This window comes from Bos javanicus, chromosome 19 (genome assembly GCF_032452875.1).
Source record: "Bos javanicus breed banteng chromosome 19, ARS-OSU_banteng_1.0, whole genome shotgun sequence".
Taxonomy (NCBI): domain Eukaryota; kingdom Metazoa; phylum Chordata; class Mammalia; order Artiodactyla; family Bovidae; genus Bos; species Bos javanicus.
Window position 1 is genome coordinate 1,233,482 of NC_083886.1, and position 23,511 is coordinate 1,256,992.

The following is a 23,511-nucleotide window of genomic DNA, read 5'->3' on the forward strand; positions in this document are numbered from 1 at the left end:
ATAAAGCAGAAATAGATGTTTTTCTGGAACTCTCTTGCTTTTTCGATGATCCAGCAGATGTTGGCAATTTGGTCTCTGGTTCCCCTGCCTTTTCTAAAACCAGCTTGAACATCTGGAAGTTCACGGTTCAAATATTGCTGAAGCCTAGCTTGCAGAATTTTGAGCATTATTTTACTAGCGTGTGAGAAGAGAGCAATTGTGCATTAGTTTGAGCATTCTTTGACATTGCCTTTCTTTGGGATTTGAATAAAAACTGAATTTTTCCAGTCCTGTGGCCACTGCTGAGTTTTCCAAATTTGCTAGCATATTAAGTGCAGAAATTTCACAGCATCATCTTTCAGGATTTGAAATAGCTTAACTGGAATCAGAGGAGGTCAACTGAAAAAGCTGCACAGAATGGAGTTGAAAATTTGAAATTTTCAGTGCAAAACTTGATTTGAATAGACAAAACCCACCATACACCACCATTACAGAATAAAGAATGTTAATTTCTAATTATTTTATCTTCCTCTATGGACAAAGTCTGTGAAATTTTAAATTACTTGATTTATTTTTATTGATAGATTAATAATTTTTTTAGCAATCAGAAATTTAAATTTCCAATTTCTCTTTCTTGGACTAAAAGAGATCTTTCTACTAGGTCATATTTCTCAGTACCAGACAAGTATCAACACCCACAAATAAAATCTTCCAATAGAAAAAAAGTTGTTGTTACTAAAGAATCTTAATACAGTATGTTATATATCTAGAGGTTAAAGATATGTGATTCTCTTGGCCTCTCAGGACTATAAAATATTCCACTTAAAGTTTAATTTATATAGTGGTTTCAGAATAAACAGGATAGATAAACCAAAGGAAATGATTTTCGAAATATAGTCACTGAGAGTGACAATTCTTTGATTCTGGGAAAAAAAAAAAAAAAAAAAAACTACTTTCACATCCTACATGATGGAAAACTCCCTCTTCCAACTAAGATCACATTTTTACTCCAGAGTTTCCTCATGGCATTTTTCATCTATGCATTTCTCAAAGTGTAGCTTAAAGAATTCAACATAGGAGTTATGAAAGTTACGACCACCATCATGGATTTATCAATGGAAAAGTTCGCATTAGGCCTTGCATACAGAACGATACAAGGAACAAATAATAAAATGACCACAGCTATATGAGATGTACACGTGTAGAAGGCTTTGTGATTCCCTTCCAAACCATGAGTCTTCAGGGAGTTTAATATGACCCCATAAGACATTAAGAGGTTGAAGAAGACAACACTGCAAATTTCCCTCTATTAGCTATCATAGAGAGTCCAATGAGGTGGGTATCAGCACAAGCAAGTTTCAGTAAAGGCTACATGTCACCCAGGAAGTTGTCAGTGACATTGGGGCCACAGAAATGGAGCTGATAAATAAAGAGCAATTGAACCAGTGAGTACAGAAAGCCTCCAGTCCAGGCCACCAGCAGCATGAGGACACATACCCTCTGATTCATGATGATCAAATAATGAAGAGGTTTGCAGATGGCTACATATTGGTCATAGGCCATCACCACCAGAAGAGTGACTTCAGTACCATCAGTTAAATGATCTATAAAGATCTGAGTCATACAAGCCTGGAAGGAAATAGTCTTTTTGTCCTGAAGCAAGTCGATGATCATTTTGGGAGCAATGGTGGTAGAATAGACAGCATCTATAAACGACAAAGAAGCCAGAAAAAAGTACGTGGGGGAATCCAATGATCGGCTGGCTGTGAGTCACCATGATAAGCAGATTGCCCATTATTGTCATAATATACATGAGTAAGAATAAAATAAATAGAACTTTTTTGCATCTCAGGGTTTGTGTGAGCCCCAGGAGGACAAACTCTCTTACATTGTTCCTATTTTCCATGTGTTCTGAAGCTGTTGATCAGGTATCAGAGGCTGCAAACCAAGGGGTCAGTAATGAATCTGAGAAGATCACATGCTTTGTACAAAATATGGAATGCTGTTCTCGAGAGTGTTTGTTCAATCGGATCTCACACAGAGCAAGCCTTTGGAACATGACACTTTGCAATATCCTTACACAGCACTCCATTCATTTTATCAAATCCGGGCTTCAAATCCATTAATGAGACTTCAGTATTCTAACTGGGTTGTTATATGAGTGAGTATATCTGTAAGTTTATGGACCAAGTGAGAAAAAAGATGATTTCTCCAGAATATCTTTCACAAAGAACTATTTTTTTGCTTTACATATCATTTCTTTTTTTTTTCTAAGTGCATTTTGGCCTTCTGAGATCTACCATATAAATAGCCAAAGTCTAATTACTTTCTTTATATCTTTATGTGACGTGACACCTAGTCATAGGGCATAAAATTATAAGCTGACCTTTAGATAAATAATTTTCTGAAAATTTTGAGTTCCAAAAATTGATAAATAAGTCACCCACAACAGTGAAAGAACCAGGCAGTGGTTCTTTGCCTATTTTTCAATGCCTATTTTTGCTCATGCTTAGTCACTCAGCTGCGTCTTTCTCTTTTGCAACTGCATGAACTTTAGTCCACTAGGCTCCTCTGTCCATAGGTTTCTCCAGGCAAGAATACTGGAGTGGGTAGCCATACCCTTCTCTCAGGGATTTCCTGTCCCAGGGATTGAACCTGGGTCCACTCAATTGCAAGCCAATTCTTTACCATCTGAGCCACCAGTGAAACCCTCAGTGCTTATTAAACTCTAATTAAACTAAATTTCAAAACTCATCAGAGAGTAACTAAGCACAGATAAAAATGTATGAAATCTTTCTATTAAAGAAAGCAGAATGACATAATTATTTTGTTTGAATATATATACACCCAAATAATACATACAAAAAATAAACATTTATTACAAACTAGGTATTGGAGGGAAAAAATGGACAAAGAAAATGTAAGGGATTGTGTACTACAGAAACATTTTTTTTTTCTGCTTTCCAAAATTGTTTAGAACTGATTATTGCTAGTCATAGCTGAATTAAGGTATCAAAATTAAGATTTTAAATTAAATCATTTTATAATGGAAATAATTCTTTCCAAAAGCCTAGAAATATTATTTGATTTTCCTTAGGCTTGAACTTTCCAGGTGGGGCTAATGTTGAAGAATATGCCTGCAAATTCAGGAGGTGTAAGAAACATGGGCTCAATCCTTTGAGTGAGAAGATTTCCTGGATAAGAAAATAGCAACGCACTCCAGAATTTTTGCCTGGTGGATAACATGGACAGAGGAGCCTAGTGGGCTATTGTACATAGGGTCACAAATTGCTGGATGTGACTGAATGTCTGAGTATGAGCACAAGACAATTTTGGAAAGTCACATCCCAACTCCTATTCCTATTGAAAGTGAAGTGAAAGTTGCTCAGTTGTGTCCTACTCTTTGTGACCCCATGGAATGTAACCTGCCAGTCTCCTCTCTCCATGGAATTCTCCAAGAGTGGGTGGCCATTTCATTCTCCAGGGGATCTTCCCAACCCAGGGGTCAAACCTAGGTCTCCTGCTTTGCAGACATACTTTTTACCATCTCAGACACCATGGAAGCTCAAGAATACTGGAATGGGTAACCAATCCCTTCTCCAGCAGATCTTCCTTTTTCCAGAAATTGAACTGGGGTCTCCTGAATTGCAGGTGGATTCTTTACCTGCTGAACTATCAGGGAAGGCAGTTTTATTTCCAAATATGTGTGTTTCCAAATTCTTGTCATTGAAAGCTTTATCCTAAATGGAATCCTAACATTTTTGCTGGTACAACCTTTTTATTTTAACCAGGTGAATTTATATGTGTTAGAGGACACCTGATTATTAAAATAACCAATAGTTTAGACTGGTTATTTTATTCAAATTATAAGTTCTTAGGGTTATGAGTCTGTGTGAAATACATTAATTCTCACTAAAGGAAAGTAAATTGTTGAGTCTTTCACATATGATGTAGGACCAATTTTTCATGTAATTGCTTCAAATGTGCTTCATCTCAGTGTTTATTTTCCAGACTGTCATTTGTAAAGATCTTGAGATTTTCATAGTGCCTCTGGCAAGCCAATTTGAACTCAAACATCAGAGGGAGAATAAAAGTATAGAGAAGTGAAAATAAGAAATGATTGAAAAAAAGGCAAATAGCAAATGGCAAAGATCATGAGCTGCATAGTATATGCTTTGAAATTGACAAAAAGTATCATTTGCAGACACTGAATGAGAAGGAGATAGAGGAATTTCAGATTTTCTGAGTAATCAGACTGCAGATGGAATGACAGATAACTCAAGATCAGCATCAAAACTTCCTTCTCAGAAGCCTTATACTTCCAGATCATAGAAAAATGAGAAAATCAAAGCCTGAACTTTAACATGCATGAATAAAAAAATGTGCAGTTGTTAACTCATGTCCAACTCTTTGTGACCCCATGGACTGCAGCCTGTCAGATTCCCCTGGCCATGGGGTTCTCTAGGCAAGAATACTGCAGTGGGTTGCCCTTTACCTGTGTGGATCACAAAAAACTGTGGAAACTTCTGAAAGAGATGGGAATACCAGACCACTGACCTGCCTCTTAAGAAACCTGTATGCAGGTCAGGAAGCAACAGTTAGAACTAGACATGGAACAACAGACTGGTTCCAAATAGGAAAAGGAGTATGTCAAGGCTGTATATTGTCACCCTGCTTATTTAACTTATATGCAGAGTACATCATGAGAAACTCTGGGCTGGATGAAGCACAAGCTGGAATCAAGATTGTGGGGAAAAATACCATTAACCATAGATATGCAGATGACACCACCCTTATGGCAGAAAGTAAAGAGGAACTAAAAAGCTTCTTGATGAAAGTGAAAGAAGAGAGTGAAAAAAGTGGGCTTAAAGCTCAACATTCAGAAAACAAAGATCATGACATCTGGTCCCACCACTTCATGGGAAATAGATGGGGAAACAGTGTCAGACTTTATCTTTTCAGGCTCCAAAATTACTGCAGATGGTGACTTAAGCCATGAAATTAAAAGATGCTTACTCCTTGGAAGGAGGGATATGACCAACCTAGATAACGTATTGAAAAGCAGAGACGTTACTTTGCCAACAAAGGTCTGTTTAGTCAAGGCTATGGTTTTTCCAGTGGTCATGTATGGATGTGAGAGTTGGACTGTGAAGAAAGCTGAGTGCCGAAGAATTGATGCTTTTGGACTGTGGTGTTGGAGAAGACTCTTGAGAGTCCCTTGGACTGCAAGGAGATCTAACCAGTCCATTCTGAAGATCAGCCCTGGGATTTCTTTGGAAGGAATGATGCTAAAGCTTAAATTCCAGTATTTTGGCCACCTCATGTGAAGAGTTGACTCATTGGAAATGACTCTGATGCTGGGAGGGATTGGGGGCAGAAGGAAAAGTGGACAACAGAGGATGAGATGGCTGGATGGCATCACCGACTCAGTGTACATGAGTCTGAGTGAACTCTGGCAGATGGTGATGGACTGGGAGGCCTGGCATGCTGCGATTCATGGGGTCGCAAAGAGTCAGACACGACTGAGAGACTGAACTGAACTGAACTGAACTGAACTGAAAGGAACCCTGTGTTCAGACTCCAGCATTTCATTATATATATATATATATATATATATATATATATATATATATATTTCATTAAATATCTCCACTCAAAACACAGAAGGTAAATATGCATTTGTAATGGAAAATAAATATTCACAGTGTATAGAAGTTCTTCTGAGCATTCAAAAGACAGCTTAATGTAGGAGAGTATAACCCTTTGACCTGTTGACCATTTAAAGCAGTTATGTGCTTACAGCTGGTTTTCCACTTCATTTTTCAATGCAGTAAACATGTCTTGTTATTGATTGTATCTTCCAAATCTGAGTGTATCTTATGTGTTTTAAGTTATCAATAAATATTTGGCTCTTAAAACGTTCTTAAAAGCAGGAGGGAGGAGGGTTCAGGATGGGGAACACATGTATACCTGTGGCGGATTCATTTTGATATTCAGCAAAACTAATACAATTATGTAAAGTTTAAAAATAAAATAAAATTAATTAAAATAAATAAATAAATAAATAAAAGAAGAAGATTGCCTGGAGGAGGAAAGGGCAACGCACTCCAGTATTCTTGCCTGGAAAATCCATGGACAGAGGGGCCTGGTGGGCTACAGTTCATAACGTCACAAAGGCAACGGAGCACACACGCACCAAAGTTAAGAAACTTTTCCTCTAATTCTCGCCACTTAAATATAGGCAAGAAGAACTCTACTCCCAAGAGAAGCTTCCCTGAAAGTTTATAGACTCTTCTATTATCAAGGCAATGACTGCCCACTTAGTGACTGTGAGCCTTTGTGGTCCTGAGTTAATTTATAAGAAAACAAAGAGAAGTCCATTTCACAGAATCTTAGAAGATTTTATCCATGCCATGATGTCCATGTGGAAGTCAAGGGAACTAACACGGTCTTTCCTGTCAATACACAAATGACATTCAGAATAAAGATTCTGTATAAAAGAAAAAAAAAAGCATAGCTAGTATTCTAAACTCTTCAAATTTTTATTTTGACACAGGATGATATAAAATTATAAAATGTATAAATATTTTACATTAGTAGAAATAAATATATTTCCTTCAAACACTTGTGAGATTCTTCACATTTTCTTAACATAGTCAATAAAAACATATATATTTTTTAAATGCTCAAAAATATAAATCAATGATAACTATCTCACAATGATAAGTAAAATAAAATTAAGTAGATCTACACTATGCCAAATTCAACAATATAAGACGAAAAAAACAAATAATTTATATATGGTATGTAATGTGTACAATTTTGATGAAAACTTTTAATTGACAGGATATTGGAACTTATAGACCTTGATAATTTGAGTTTCAGTCCAGATCCTTTTTCAATATATGATCGCAACTCATGTCCAAATGTTTCTATTTAACTGTTTATATCATAAAACCTATTTATAATACAAGCAAGAGTTTTTACTTAACTATTGAGAATTTATCATAAAAATAATGTAGCAAAACTTTGAAGGTTTGAATAAATACTTAAATACCTCATCAGATTTTTTAAGAGATACACTTTAAAGCAGTATTATATTTTACAAATAACTTTCATTATAAATGAAAACAAATTCTACCTCTAAACCCTGAATATGATTGAGCAGACTTTGAGCACAAATACCGGAAAACAATTATCAGAGACGGTACACTGCATACCTCATATACAGTTCTTGTCATTTTTGTTTGGTTTTGTTTTACAATTGTTTGGGGGTGGCCCTGGGTTGTACTGTGAGGAAAGCTGAGCACCAAAGAATTGATGCTTTTGAACTGTGGTGTTGGAGAAGACTCTTGAGAGTCCCTTGGACTGCAAGGAGATCCAATCAGTCCATTCCACTTTTGTCTGATTTTGTTTTACAATTATTCAGGGGTGGCCCTGGATGACAACACTGTATTGTATGAGAACTTGGATTCTAAATTACAGTTTGGAATTTCAGCCTCAAAATCCATACTTGCTACCTGTGTAACCTGGATCAAGGATTCAACACTATCTGGATAATGAGATATAATACCATGTAATACATAGCATATTTGTACATGTTCATAGGAGCATTATTCACAATAACCCAAAGGTGGAAACCACCCACATGCTCAAAAAGTAATGAAGTTATAGACAAATTGTGCTATGTACAGACAATAGAATATAAACCAGCTTTCAAAAGGAAGGATGTTCTAATCCATGTTATAACATGGATGAATTTTGAAGACATAAGCTAAGTATAGTCAACCAGACCAAAAAAAAAAAGGGGAAATATTTTCTGATCTCCCTTTTATGAGATACCCAGAATAGTCATACTGACAGATGCAACAAGCACATTATGGGTAACCATGGCTTATGGAATTGAGGAGTTAGAGAGTTACTGTGTAATGGGTGTACAGTTTTAGTTTTAGATGATGATAAGTTTCTGTATTTGGAGAATGGTGATGGAGGCAAAATAATGTATAAGGTTTCAGTTCACTTCCATTCAGTCGCTCAGTCATGTCAGACTCTTTGCGATCCCATGAATTGCAGCACGCAAGGCCTCCCTGTCCATCACCAACTCCCGGAGTTCACTCAGACTCACGTCCATCGAGTCAGTGATGCATTCCAGCCATCTCATCCTCTGTCGTCCCCTTCTCCTCTTGCCCCCAATCCCTCCCAGCATGAAAGTCTTTTCCAATGAGTCAACACTTTGCATGAGGTGGCCAAAGTACTGGAGTTTCAGCTTTAGCATCATTCCTTCCAAAGAAATCCCAGGGCTGATCTCCTTCAGAATGGACTGGTTGGATTTCCTTGCAGTCCAAGGGACTCTCAAGACTCTTCTCCAACAACAAAGTTCAAAAATATTAGTTCTTTGGTGCTCAGCCATCTTCATAGTTCAACTCTTACATCCATACATGACCACTGGAAAAATCATAGCCTTGACTAGACGGACTTTTGTTGGCAAAGTAATGTCTCGACTTTGGAATATGCTATCTAGGTTGGTCATAACTTTCCTTCCAAGGAGTAACCGTCTTTTAATTTCATGACTGCAGTCACCATCTGAAGTGATTTTGAAGCCCAAAAAAGAAAGTCTGACACTGTTTCCACTGTTTTCCCATCTATTTGCCATGAAGTGATGGGACTGGATGCCATGATCTTCGTTTTCTGAATGTTGAGTTTTAAGCCAACTTTTTCACTCTCCTCTTTCACCTTCATCAAGAAATTTTTTTAGTTCCTCTTCACTGTCTGCCATAAGGGTGGTGTCATCTGCATATCTGAGGTTTTTGGTATTTCTCCCAGCAATCTTGACTCCAGCTTGTGCTTCTTCCAGTCCAGCGTTTCTCATGATGGACTCTGCATAAAAGTTAAATAAGCAGGGTGACAATATACAGCCTTGACGAACTCCTTTTCCTATTTGGAACCAGTCTGTTATTCCATGTCCAGTTCTAACTGTTGCTTCCTGACCTGCATATAGATTTCTTAAGAGGCAGGTCAAGTGGTCTGGTATTCCCATCTCTTTCAGAATTTTCCACAGTTTAATGTGATCCACACAGTCAAAGGCTTTGGCATAGTCAATAAAGCAGAAAGAGATGTTTCTCTGGAACTCTCTTGCTTTTTCCATGATCCAGTGGATGTTTGCAATTTTATCTCTGGTTCCTCTGCCTTTTGTAAAACCAGCTTGAATATCTGGAAGTTCACTGTTCATGTATTGCTGAAGCGTGGCTTGGAGAATTTTGAGCATTACTTTACTAGCATGTGAGATGAGTGAAATTGTGCGGTAGTTTGAGTATTCTTTGACATTGCCTTTCTTTGGGATTGGAAAGAAAACTGACCTTTTCAGTCCTGTGACCACTGCTGAGTTTTCCAAATGTGCTGTCATATTGAGTGCAGCACTTTCACAGCATCATCTTTTAGGATTTGAAATAGCTCAACTGGAATTCCATCACCTCCACTAGCTTTGTTCGTAGTGATGCTTTCTAAGGCCCACTTGACTTCACATTCCAGGATGTTTGGCTCTAGGTAAGTGATCACATCATCGTGATTATCTGGGTCGTGAAGATCTTTTTTGTACAGTTCTTCTGTGTATTCTTTCCACCTCTTCTTAATATCTTCTGCTTCTGTTAGATCCACACCATTTCTGTCCTTTATCAAGCCTGTCTTTGCATGAAATGTTCCCTTGGTATCTCTAATTTTTTTGAAGAGATCTCTAGTCTTTCCCATTCTGTAGTTTCCCTCTATTTCTTTGCATGGATCACTGAGGAAGGCTTTCTTATCTCTTCTTGGTTTTCTTTGGAACTCTTTACTCAGATGCTTATATCTTTCCTTTTCTCCTTTGCTTTTTGCTTCTCTTCTTTTCACAGCTATTTGTAAGGCCTCCTCAGACAGCCATTTTGCTTTTTTGCATTTCTTTTCCATGGGGATGGTCTTGATCCCTGTCTCTTGTTCAATGTCACGAACCTCATTCCATAGTTCATCAGGCACCCTATCTATCAGATCTAGGCCCTTAAATCTATTTCTCACTTCCACTGTATAATCATAAGGGATTTGATTTAGGTCATACCTGAATGGTCTAGTGCTTTTCCCTACTTTCTTCAATTTCAGTCTGAATTTGGTAATAAGGAGTTCATGATCTGAGCCACAGTCAGCTCCTGGTCTTGTTTTTGTTGACTGCATAGAGCTTCTCCATCTTTGGCCCCAAAGAACATAATCAATCTGATTTAGGTGTTGACAATCTGGTGATGTCCATGTGTAGAGTATTCTCTTGTGTTGTTGGAAGAGGGTGTTTGCTATGACCAGTGCATTTTCTTGGCAAAACTCTATTAGTCTTTGTCCTGCTTCATTCCATATTCCAAGGCCAAATTTGCCTGTACTCCAGGTGTTTCTTGACTTCCTACTTGTGCATTCCAGTCCCCTGTAATGAAAAGGACATATTTTAGCGGTGTTAGTTCTAAAAATTCTTGTTGGTCTTCATAGAACCGTTCAACTTCAGTTTCTTCAGCATTACTGGTTGGGGCATAGACTTCGATTACTGTGATTTTGAATGGTTTTCCTTGGAAACGAACAGAGATCACTTTGTCATTTTTGAGATTGTACCCAAGTACTGCATTTCAGACTCTTTTGTTGACCATGATGGCTACTCCATTTCTTCTGAGGGATTCCTGTCCGCAGTAGTAGATATAATAGTCATCTGAGTTAAATTCACGCATTCCCGTCCATTTCAGTTCCCTGATTCCTAGAATGTCAACATTCACTCTTGCCATCTCTTGTTTGACCACTTCCAATTTGCCTTGATTCATGGACCTAACATTCCAGATTCCTATGCAATATTGCTCTTTACAGCATTGGACCTTGCTTCTATCACCAGTCACATCCATAACTAGGTATTGTTTTTGCTTTGGCTCCATCCCTTCATTATTTCTGGAGTTATTTCTCCACTGATCTCCAGTAGCGTATTGGGCACCTACTGACCTGGGGAGTTCCTCTTTCAGTAGCCTATCATTTTGCCTTTTCTACTCTTCATGGGATTCTCAAAACAAGAATACTGAAGTGGTTTGCCAATTCCTTTTCCAGTGGATCACATTCTGTCAGACCTCTCCACCATGACCACCCCCCCCCCTTCTTGGGTGGCCCCACAGGCATGGCTTAGTTTCATTGAGTTAGACAAGGCTGTGGTGCTAGTGTGATTAGATTGACTAGTTTTCTCTGAGTATGGTTTCAGTGTGTCTGCCCTCTGATGCCCTCTTGCAACACCTACCATCTTACTTGGGTTTCTCTTACCCTGGGCGTGGAGTATCTCTTCACGGCTGCTCCAGCAAAGGGCAGCAGCTTCTCCTTACCTTGGATGAGGGGTATCTCCTCACTGCTTCCCTTTTTGCTCTTCAATGTGGAATAGCTCTAGGCCCTCCTGTGCCTGCGCAGCCACTGCTCCTTGGATGTGGGTTTGGTCTTCCCGGCTGCTGCTCCTGGCCTTGGGCGTGGGGTTGGTCCTCCTGGCTGCTGCCTCTGGCCTCAAGCGTGGGGGCATGGGTAGCTCCTCCCGACCGCCCCCCCTCACCTCGGACTTGGGTAGCTCTTCTCCGCCGTTCCTGCGCCATCGCAGCCTGGCACTCTCGGCCGCTGCCCCTGATCTCAGACGTGGGGTAACTCCTCTTGGCCACCACCCTTCGGGCATGGGGTCCTCCCAGCTTCTGCTCCTTACCTCGGACATGGGGTAACTCCTCTCAGCTGCGCTCAAGTGCACCGGTAGCAGCCGCCCGCGCTCAAGGTTTACTTTACCACAATAAAAATTTATTAATGAATAAAATAGAGCCAGCATATTTAAAGAAATCATGGATGAGATAATGATTTACAAAGAGCTATATTAATCTATTATCTTAAATGTTGACACTTTAAAATTCAAAATTATATTAAATTATCTAAATTACATAAAGCACTTTTTAAAAAGTTATAATCAAGACCATTTCCAGGTTATATTATATTGCCATGTTTTGTTATGTGTTTTCTCTATGCCAAAATAGAGAAACCAAATATTTGTAAAACAAAATATTGGATAAATATATTATCACTATTCTTAATTCAATAATATTTTGCAAAATGGAAAAAATGTAAGTAGCTTATTATTCCAGGAGCTTCTGGCATAAAAAGCTTGAGATCATCCTTTAAAATCTGCTTCTGAAGAAACATACTTAATTCATTCCAAATAACTTTAATTTCCCTATTCTCATAGCAGAGAAGAATTTCCGTGAATGTGTTACCTGGGTTTCTTATTTCCTCTTCTGTCATTTGTTCCAATTCCAGACTTCTCCAATTCTGTCTTTGGTCCTTGAAGATGAAATTTAGTTCAATTAAGATAAGTCAGAATTGACACCACATCCACCCTGCTGTGACCACAGAACAAAGATCAGGGCACACTTAGTCCCTGCAGCTGGAAGTGCTTGGGCACACAGATATATCTCTCTGCCTGTACAAAGCAGGAGCATCTTCAATGCTTTTAAACACTTCACAGTTCAGATTGGAAAATTATCCAGAGTTGGCTTCAAGAATCCACAGTTAATGTGGGTGATAAGTAATCAAATTTGAAAGATTTTATTGAAAATGTATTTCAGTATCAAATTCAAAACTTCACTATTATGTTCAACTAACCCGCTTAATTGAACAAACATTTGATAATACTTTTAGTCAATAATGTGATGACCCAGAGGGATGGTACAGGGAGGGAGGTGGGAGGGGGTTCAGGATGGGGAAAACGTGTACGTCCGTGGTGTATTCATGTTGATGTATGGCAAAACTAATACAATATTGTAAAGTAATTAACCTCCAATCAAAATAAATAATTTTCTATTGATTTTTTAAATTTATTTATTTTAATTAGACACTAATTACTTTACAATATTGCATCGGTTTTGCCATACGTCAACATGAATCCACCATGGGTGTACACGTGCTCCCAATCCTGAACCCCCCTCCCAGCTCCCTCCTCATACCATCCCTCTGGGTCATCCCAGTTCACCAGCCCCAAGCATCCTGTATCATGCATCAAACCTGGACTGGCAACTCATTTCATATATGATATTATACATGTTTCAATGCCATTCTCCCAAATCATCCCCCCTCCCTCTCCCACAGAGTCCAAAAGACTGTTCTATACATCTGTGTCTCTTTTGCTGTCTCACATACAGGTTATCGTTACCATCTTTCTAAATTCTATATATATGTGTTAGTATACTGTATTGGTGTTTTTCTTTCTGGTTTACTTCACTCTGTATAATCGGCTCCAGGTTCAACCACCTCATTAGAATTTATTCAAATGCATTCTTTTTAATGACTGAGTAATACTCCATTGTGTATATGTACCACAGCTTTCTTATCCATTCATCTGCTGATGGACATCTATGTTGCTTCCATGTCCTGGCTATTATAAAGAGTGCTGTGATGACCATTGGGGTATACGTGTCTCTTTCAATTCTGGTTTCCTCAGTGTGTATGCCCAGCAATGGGATTTCTGGGTCATAGGGCATTTCTATTTCCAGTTTTTTAAATTAAAAAAAAAAATAATGTGAAGAGCTGGATAATTAAAGAAATGGGCTTGATTTTTGATTTTTCTAAATCATTTGCATGACTATTTCAATATGGTTCATATCTACTAACGTAATGGCTTATATTTTACATCTTGGCAGTAACATTAATACCCAAGGAGAAGTCTTCACCCAGATAAAGGAAGATATGAGTGGGCATTTAACACTTCACTGAGCTGTTAAAATACTTAGTCCCCAAGCTGCTGGTTCAAGATAAAATTCACCTAGGAATCATGCTCCAGAGAATTGAGAGATCCTTCCAGTGTGTGGTATATTTTCAGAGGCTTCCCCTGGCTAATCACCTTAGGAGAGTCATTCTAGTAACAAATAGTAACTTATTAATAGCAAATATATACATTTACGCAAACAACCATTTATTTTCGACTAATCAGTATATATTTGCAATTCTCAAATGCAGGATGGCACTAGAGTGAAGTTAAAAAGATTGTGTTGTGTATAGCAGACATATGTAATGAGATTATTGCTAATTTCATTTAATTTAGATAACATTTGCATACAATATTCAGATTTAGAACAAATCTATAAATTAGTTTCCATTTAACTTAGATAACATCTGTATACAAAATTCAAACTCAGAACTTTTGTCTAAAGGAATCTTTCTTAAAAAGAAATAGAGAAACAGGTACTTAGGACTTTTAATTTGAAAGTGACTATTATAAAGTAACATAAAAAAGAAAACATAGAAACTCAATCTAGATGTGATTAATACAGCTGTGGCAGGTTCTTATAAGTTTAAATATAATTAATATATGCAGCACAACTGAGGTACTGGGAATATACAAATGTCAAATTAACTCTAAATAAAAGATATAAACATCAACTTTCAAGATGATTACCTCTGGAGCTTATGGTTCAAACTGAGGACAGTGGAGGAATCCTGAAATGGATATAGAGAAGAGGAAGGTGAAAATCACAGGGAAAATAGAGTGCAGACATAATTAAATGTGAAAGAGTCACTCACACTAATTTTAAATCACTAAAGAAAAAGATCTGTGATGTGGCAAATCAGTGTACAGAGAAAGAACTTGAAAATATGTAGCATATAAGATGATATTTTCAAAAGGCATCATTTCTAGGGGTGATAAGGATAAATAGACATAGAAGGTGCTCTTTGGAGACTTGGTGCTAAAGTAATAAAAGGAAGTGTGCTTAATCATTCAGTCATGTCCGACTCTTTGTGACCCATTTGGACTGTAGCCCGCCAGATACCTCTATCCATGAGAATTCTCCAGGCAAGAATACTGGAATGGGTCGCCATCCCCTTCTCCAGGGATCTGCCCAACCCAGGGCAGACCTTACGGAAATAAATAATGACAAAAACTAAAGATACATCACTTTTCCAACAAGCTTGACTCTACGTCAGAGATTGGAGGGCTTCCATTGTTAACTATTTTGCATGTGCTGCCTTGAGTATTTGCATCTGCACACACATATAGCTAAATATCACTCTTTGTGGGTCATAAGGGCATTAGATAAAGAATCATTAAATGTTTCTCTGGACCAGCTTGGGATCTTATTATGTGCTGAGTCTCACCCCAAATTAGTGTTTTTCAACTTACCTAATAAATGGATGAAATCCAGCAACTCTAAATATTACCTACAATACATCTAAGTTTAAAGAACACCTGAGCCTAGGTACATAAAATATATTTAAGCATCTGGTTATTTTCTTACCAGTAAGTAACAAAATATAAAGACCTTATCCATCATTTAGAAAAGCTATTTTATATGATCCAGAATACAGTGAACTAATTATGACTCAGAGCTGGAGACATAGTATATGCATAGGTATAATTCTCTATGATTTTTCCTGTGGAATGCAAAGAGCTACTCATGCTTTTTTTCTTATGTGAATGATGTAAAAGAATTTGCTTGATCATGTCAATGAAGCAGAATTTATATGTTCCAATAAAAGTAAGACACTGGAAATGTAAATGCCATAGTGACTCAAAATCTGTGATAATCTGTGATAATTCCCTATAAGCTACATTTATACTCAAACTAGAAAATTAAATATAAATAGAGTGATAGTATGTGTCACCTGAAGAAGCAAGAATGTTTGTTTTGTAATAAGCATTTCAATACAAACCACCAGAAGAGTTAGAAAGATATAAAATACATGTGTTTAAAAGCATTAGAGAACTAGCAAGGGGTCCATTTATTGTGGGGCCATTACTTTGAAAAGAAGCCAGAGTTAAACCCTGAATTTAAGGTCCTCTTTAGCCCACTAAAGATATGGGCTTATTTTAAAAACCACACAAGAAAGCCTGACAAGGGTGAGTTGAAGTTCATACAAATTCCTTTTTCTTGGGACAGTAAATGGAATTCAAGGTGTGTCAGTAAGAATAGGACTTTGAAAACATCCTTTTTTTTTTTTTTTTAAGTCTTTTGTTCTGTTGCCATAGAACAAAAATAGATCCAGGAGACAGATCCAAAAGCTCCTACTGTGATTTATGTCAAAGTGTGTCCTGCCTGTGATTTCCTCTAGGAATTTTGCAGTGTTTAGTCTTACATTGGAGAAGGCGATGGCACCCCACTCCAGTACTCTTGCCTGGAAAATCCCATGGATGGGGGAGCCTGGTAGGTTGCAGTCCATGAGGTCGCGAAAAGTCAGACACGACTGAGTGACTTCCTTTCACTTTTCACTTTCATGCACTGGAGAAGGAAATGGCGATCTACTCCAGTGTTCTTGCCTGGAGAATCCCAGGGACGGGAGAGCCTGGTGGGCTGCCATCTATGGGATCACACAGAGTCGGACACAACTGAAGTGACTTAGCAATAGCAGCAGCAGTCTTACATCTAGATCTTTAATCCATTTGGGGGCTATTTTCTGTATGGTGTAAGAGAATGTTGTTGAAGAGACTCTCTTTTCTCCATTGTATTGGAGAATGCCTCTTTAGAGACAGCCATGCAAAATTATGGAGGAAATACTTCCACTAGACCACTGAGTTAGGGAATGTGACATTTGTGAGAAGTAACATGAGTTGGAGTATTGTAGTCAGAGAAGCTCTGATTTATAAACAGTTATGTAACAATGAAAGATGACCTAACATTCTCTGCTTGCAGAAAGGAAGAATGCAGGTATCTCCCACTTTACTAAAGTTCACATTAGTCAATCCCTTTTATGAAGACCTACATTAGAACTTATTTTCACTATAAGGAAAGAAATAAGAAGGGATTTTTGTTTTTAAAAATATCTGTTACAATACTAATGTTGGACTTTTGTAAAACTGCAGAGGCATAAATTTGTCATTCAAAATGAAGAAAAAACTTGTAGTGAAGAAATACATGGCAACAAGTCAGAGAAAACTACAACACATTGACACCACCTTCTTGAACGACAAAGTGAATCATTAAGAATGCAGAAAATTTCTCATCTATAGACCTAAACATACCACAGAAAATCCTGTCTCTTTTGCAAGAAACTAAGACTGATCTTTAAAGACATTGGTTGGATATTTGTAGCTGAAATTTTATAAAGGAGACACATTGTAGTGTAATAGTTCCTGACACACTTGAAGGGGAAGCACGTGGGTTGCTGTTCAGTGGCTAAATTGTGTCCAACTTGGTGACTCCATGGACTGCAGTATGACATGCTTCCCTGTCCTTCACTATCTCCCACAGTTTGCTCAAACTCTTGTTCATTGAGTTAGTGATGCCATCCAACCATCTCATCCTCTGCCATCCTCTTCTCCTCCTGCCCTCAGGCTTTCCCAGCAGCAAGGTGTTTTCCAGGGAGCTTCAGTTTCAGCATCAGACCTTTCAATGAATATTCAGTGTTGATTTATTTTAGGATTGACAGGCTTGACCTCTTTGTAGTCCAAGGCAATTTCAAGAGTCTTTTCTCCAGCACTACAGTTCAAAAGCATCAATTCTTCAGTGCACAGTTTCATAGAGCCCTTCTTCTAAGCAAACATGAGAGAGTGGGCACTGGTGTACTTTCCACTTTTTATTAGGACATCAATTGTATATGATTAGATCCTTACTTTTGTGATCTCAAGATGTACCAACTGTTCTAATCCCCATTGTTCAATGCTCTCCAGCCTGTGTATCAAGTATATGAGTAAAGAAACTTGTTTAGATGACTTCAGCCTCTGCCAATTTCTAACTAAAACCTCATGAAAGATGCTGAGACTGAAGTAGCAGATTGATCTGGTCAAATTCCAGACCCACTGAAAACATCTGAAACAATAAAGTGTTACTGCTTTAAACCACTCAATTTAGGAGTGATGTTTTATATGATAATGATATCTGAAATGCTGCAGTATTTTAAGCACTATAGTACTGGCTCATGGATATTAATTGAACAACACGGACAGCTAAGAGATAGAATAATGTGCATGCATATATGTATGAAGTTAGTGGTGTTGCAAGGTAGTCAGGAAAATAATTCGTATTCAATAAATGTACTGGCAAGATTTATTTATCTTTATGCTAAGAAAGAAAAGTATATATCCATCACACACCATATCTGAAATGTATATACTATGTGACTTTAAAGACATAAATATGAAAAAAAAAAAACTTTAACATATTTAAGGAAAAAAATTCTTTTTTTTTTGTATTAAGAGCAAGTAAGGACTTGAGAAGTACATGCAAATTTTTTATCTTGAGTCCAGCTTTCTTATCTGTATCTTCCTCACTCTGTTTGAGCATGGTCAAATCCATGTGTCAGTTCCCTCAAATATGGTCATTTTTGAAGTGGTTAATTCACTCTATTAGATTCCTTTCGAATTAAAAGGTCTAGTGCACTTCTTATTTCTTTCACTGAGGAATAAATGAAATTATATAACTGGCATTAGTTCAAAATGTGTCAATAATTGGAGGTATTAACATCGCTAAGTACACTAAGTAAATGCAGTTACAAACTGATAAAAGGATAAAGGCAGATTGAATACCTTAGTATTAAGTTGTGGGTTGAATTCTAAGAACAGTATAATGAACCTTAAGGAACTTTAAAGAATGATCGTTGTGAGACCTCCCTAGTGGTCCAGTGATTAAGAATTCACCTTCTAATGCAAGGAATGTGGGTTTGATCCCACATGATACAGGGCAACTAAGCCTGAAAGTACTGAGCCTGCACAATGGAGCCTGTGTGCTATGTCTCTTCAGCCGTGTCCATCTTTTTGTGACTCTATGGACTGTAGCCCACCAGGCTCCCCTGTCCATGTATTCTCTAGGCAAGAATACTGGAATATGTTGCCATTTCCTTCTCCAGAGGATCTTTCTGATCTAGGGATCAACCCAAGTTTTATGTCTTCTGCATTGGCAGGCATGAGCCTAGTTGCCCCAATTAAAGAAACTCATGGGGCTGCAACAAGGGAAACCCACACACTGCAATGAAGAGGCCACACACCACAAATGAAGGCCCAGCTCAGCCAAAAGAAAAATAAAAATAATGATGTTTGTTATACAGAATTTTATCCCCCAAACTATCAAAGAATCAAAGAGCTATAGAGAATTGGGAAGACATCCATTATGAGATTTAAAAATCTGTACCCAGATATAGAAAGACCGGAATTAAATGTGATATGAATGACGTAAAATTATGTTTTAATTATCAGATGGCAGTTGATCTAGATGCACAGAATACAGTTGAAACTTTGATATTTTCAGCCCAAAACTTGTACTGAATGAACAAAAATTCACCATATACTACTGTTATAATATACAGTTGACAAAGTTCATTTCTCATGGCTTTATCCCTTCAATGAATATGGTCTGTGAAATTTTCAGTAAATTTATTGTTAGATTAACCTATTTAACAAGCTGAATTTTTATTTTTTATTCTTTTTAAATTTTATTTTATTTTTAACCTTTACATAATTGTATTAGTTTTGCCAAATATCAAAATGAATCCGCCATAGGTATACATGTGTTCCCCAACCTGAACCCTCCTCCCTCCTCCCTCCCCATACCATCCCTCTGGGTAGTCCCAGTGCACTAGCCCCAAGTATCCAGTATCATGCATCAAACCTGGACGGGCATCTCGTTTCCTACATGATATTTTACATGTTTCATTGCCATTCTCCCAAATCTTCCCACCCTCTCCCTCTCCCACAGAGTCCATAAGACTGTTCTATACATCAGTGTCTCTTTTGCTGTCTCGTACACAGGGTTATTGTTACCATTTTTCTAAATTCCATATATATGCGTTAGTATACTGTATTGGTGTTTTTCCTTCTGGCTTAATTCACTCTGTATAATAGGCTCCAGTTTCATCCACCTCATTAGAACTGATTCAAATGTATTCTTTTTAATGGCTGAGTAATACTCCATTGTGTATAGGTACCATAGCTTCCTTATCCATTCATCTGCTGATGGACATCTAGGTTGCTTCCATGTCCTGGCTATTATAAACAGTGTTGTGATGAACATTGGGGTACACGTGTCTCTTTCCCTTCTGGTTTCCTCAGTGTGTATGTCCAGCAGTAGGATTGCTGGATCATAACGTAGTTTTATTTCCAGTTTTTTAAGGAATCTCCACACTGTTCTCCATAGTGGCTGTACTAGTTTGCATTCCCACCAACAGTGTAAGAGGGTTCCCTTTTCTCCACACCCTCTCCAGCATTTATTACTTGTAGACTTTTGGATCGCAGCCATTCTGACTGTCGTGAAATGGTACCTCATAGTGGTTTTGATTTGCATTTCTCTGATAATGAGTGATGTTGAGCATCTTTTCATGTGTTTGTTAGCCATCTGTATGTCTTCTTTGGAGAAATGTCTATTTAGTTATTTTGGCCCATTTTTTGATTGGGTCATTTATTTTTCTGGAGTTGAGCTGGAGGAGTTGCTTGTATATTTTTGAGATTAGTTGTTTGTCCGTTGCTTAGTTTGCTATTATTTTCTCCCATTCTGAATGCTGTCTTTTCACCTTGCTAATAGTTTCCTTTGTTGTGCAGAAGCTTTTAAGGTTAATTAGGTCCCATTTGTTTATTTTTGCTTTTATTTCCAATATTCTGGGAGGTGGGTCATAGAGGATCCTGCTGTGATGTATGTCAGAGAGTGTTTTGCCTATGTTCTATTCTAGGAGTTTTATAGTTTCTGGTCTTACGTTTAGATCTGTAATCCATTTTTAGTTTATTTTTGTGTATGGTGTTAGAAAGTGTTCTAGTTTCATTCTTTTACAAGTGGTTGAGCAGATTTCCCAGCACCACTTGTTAAAGAGATTGTCTTTAATCCATTGTATATTCTTGCCTCCTTTGTCAAAGATAAGGTGTCCATACGTGCGTGGATTTATCTCTGGGCTTTCTATTTTGTTCCATTGATCTATATTTCTGTCACCTTTTTTCTCAAGCACACATGGAACCTTCTCCAGGATAGATCACATCCTGGGCCATAAAGCTAGCCTTGGTAAATTCAAAAAAATAGAAATCATTCCAAGCATCTTTTCTGACCACAATGCAGTAAGATTAGATCTCAATTACAGGAGAAAAACTATTAAAAATTCAAACATATGGAGGCTGAACAACACACTGCTGAATAACCAACAAATCACAGAAGAAATCAAAAAAGAAATCAAAATTTGCACAGAAATGAATGAAAATGAAAACACAACAACCCAAAACCTGTGGGACATGGTAAAAGCAGTCCTAAGGGGAAAGTTCATAGCAATACAGGCACACCTCAAGAAACAAGAAAAAAGTCAAATAAATAACCTAACTCTACACCTAAAGCAACTAGAAAAGGAAGAAATGAAGAACCCCAGGGTTAATAGAAGGAAAGAAATCTTAAAAATTAGAGCAGAAATAAATGCAAAAGAAACAAAAGAGACCATAGCAAAAATCAACAAAACCAAAAGCTGGTTCTTTGAAAGGATAAATAAAATTGACAAACCATTAGCCAGACTCATCAAGAAACAAAGGGAGAAAAATCAAATCAATAAAATTAGAAACGAAAATGTAGAGATCACAACAGACAACACAGAAATACAAAGGATCATAAGAGACTACTATCAACAAGTATATGCCAATAAAATGGACAACGTGGAAGAAATGGACAAATTCTTAGAAAAGTACAACTTTCCAAAACTCGACCAGGAAGAAATAGAAAACCTTAACAGACCCATCACAAGCAGGGAAATTGAAACTGTAATCAAAAATCTTCCAGCAAACAAAAGCCCAGCTCCAGATGGCTTCACAGCTGGATTCTACCAAAAATTTAGAGAAGAGCTAACACCTATCCTGCTCAAACTCTTCCAAATAATTGCAGAGGAAGGTAAACTTCCAAACTCATTCTATGAGGCCACCATCACCCTAATACCAAAACCTGACAAAGATCCCACAAAAAAAAGAAAACTACAGGCCAATATCACTGATGAACATAGATGCAAAAATCCTTAACAAAATTCTAGCAATCAGAATCCAACAACACATTAAAAAGATCATACACCATGACCAAGTGGGCTTTTATCCCAGGGATGCAAGGATTCTTCAATATCCGCAAATCAATCAGTGTAATACACCACATTAACAAATTGAAAAATAAAAGCCATATGATTATCTCAATAGACGCAGAGAAAGCCTTTGACAAAATTCAACATCCATTTATGATAAAAACTCTCCAGAAAGCAGGAATAGAAGGAACATACCTCAACATAATAAAAGCTATATATGACAAACCCACAGCAAACATTATCCTCAATGGTGAAAAATTGAAAGCATTTCAAGGGTGGAGGGAGGTGCCGCCAGAGCCCAGCCCCCCAGGCCAGTGGACAGTGCCCGCGGGCCTCCCAGGATGCTTCACACAGACTCTGGTGAACTGATGCCGCTGGCCCCCAGCCTCGCTCTCCTCCAGCCCTGTCCTGGCCCAGCGGGGGCCGGCCGAGTCACAGTAAATTATTTCATGGTCTTGAAAAAAAAAAGAAAAAGTTGTTCCTCTTGTTCCTCTAAAGTCAGGAACAAGACAAGGGTGCCCACTTTCACCATTACTATTCAACATAGTTTTGGAAGTTTTGGCCACAGCAATCAGAGCAGAAAAAGAAATGAAAGGAATCCAAATTGGAAAAGAAGAAGTAAAACTCTCACTATTTGCAGATGACATGATCCTCTACATAGAAAACCCTAAAGACTCCACCAGAAAATTACTAGAAATAATGAATGACTATAGTAAAGTTTCAGGATATAAAATCAACACACAGAAATCCCTTGCATTCCTATACACTAATAATGAGAAAACAGAAAGAGAAATTAAGGAAACAATTTCATTCACCATTGCAACGGAAATAATAAAATACTTAGGAATATATCTACCTAAAGAAACTAAAGACCTATATATAGAAAACTATGAAACACTGGTGAAAGAAATCAAAGAGGACACTAATAGATGGAGAAATATACCATGTTCATGGATTGGAAGAATCAGTATAGTGAAAATGAGTATACTACCCAAAGCAATTTATAGATTCAATGCAATCCCTATCAAGCTACCAACAGTATTCTCCACAGAGCTAGAACAAATAATTTCACAATTTGTATGGAAATACAAAAAACCTCGAATAGCCAAAGCGATCTTGAGAAAGAAGAATGGAACTGGAGGAATCAACCTACCTGACTTCAGGCTCTACTACAAACCCACAGTTATCAAGACAGTATGCTACTGGCACAAGCTGAATTTTTAATTTGAAATTTCACACTCTCTAATAGTGAATACATTCTACTAGGTCATATTTCTTTGTACTAGGATGGTACAGTAACCCACAAATAAGAATGTGAAATAGACACAAAAAATGTTGTCATTAAAGAATCTTAATATAGTATGATTATGTATATAAGAGATTAAACATATGTGATTCTTTTGGTCTCTCAGGACTGTAAAATATTCCATTTACATAACGTTTTATTTATATAGCTGTTTCAGAATAAACAGGCTAAATAAAACAAAGGAAATAATCTTCTAAATATAACCACTGAAG

At 37.5% G+C, this 23,511-nt stretch overlaps 1 pseudogene; it reads right to left on the reverse strand.

Moving 5' to 3' along the window:
* Positions 1 to 752: 752 nt before the first annotated feature.
* On the reverse strand, positions 753 to 1,900 carry LOC133231548 (olfactory receptor 4A15-like; annotated as a pseudogene).
* Positions 1,901 to 23,511: the final 21,611 nt, after the last annotated feature.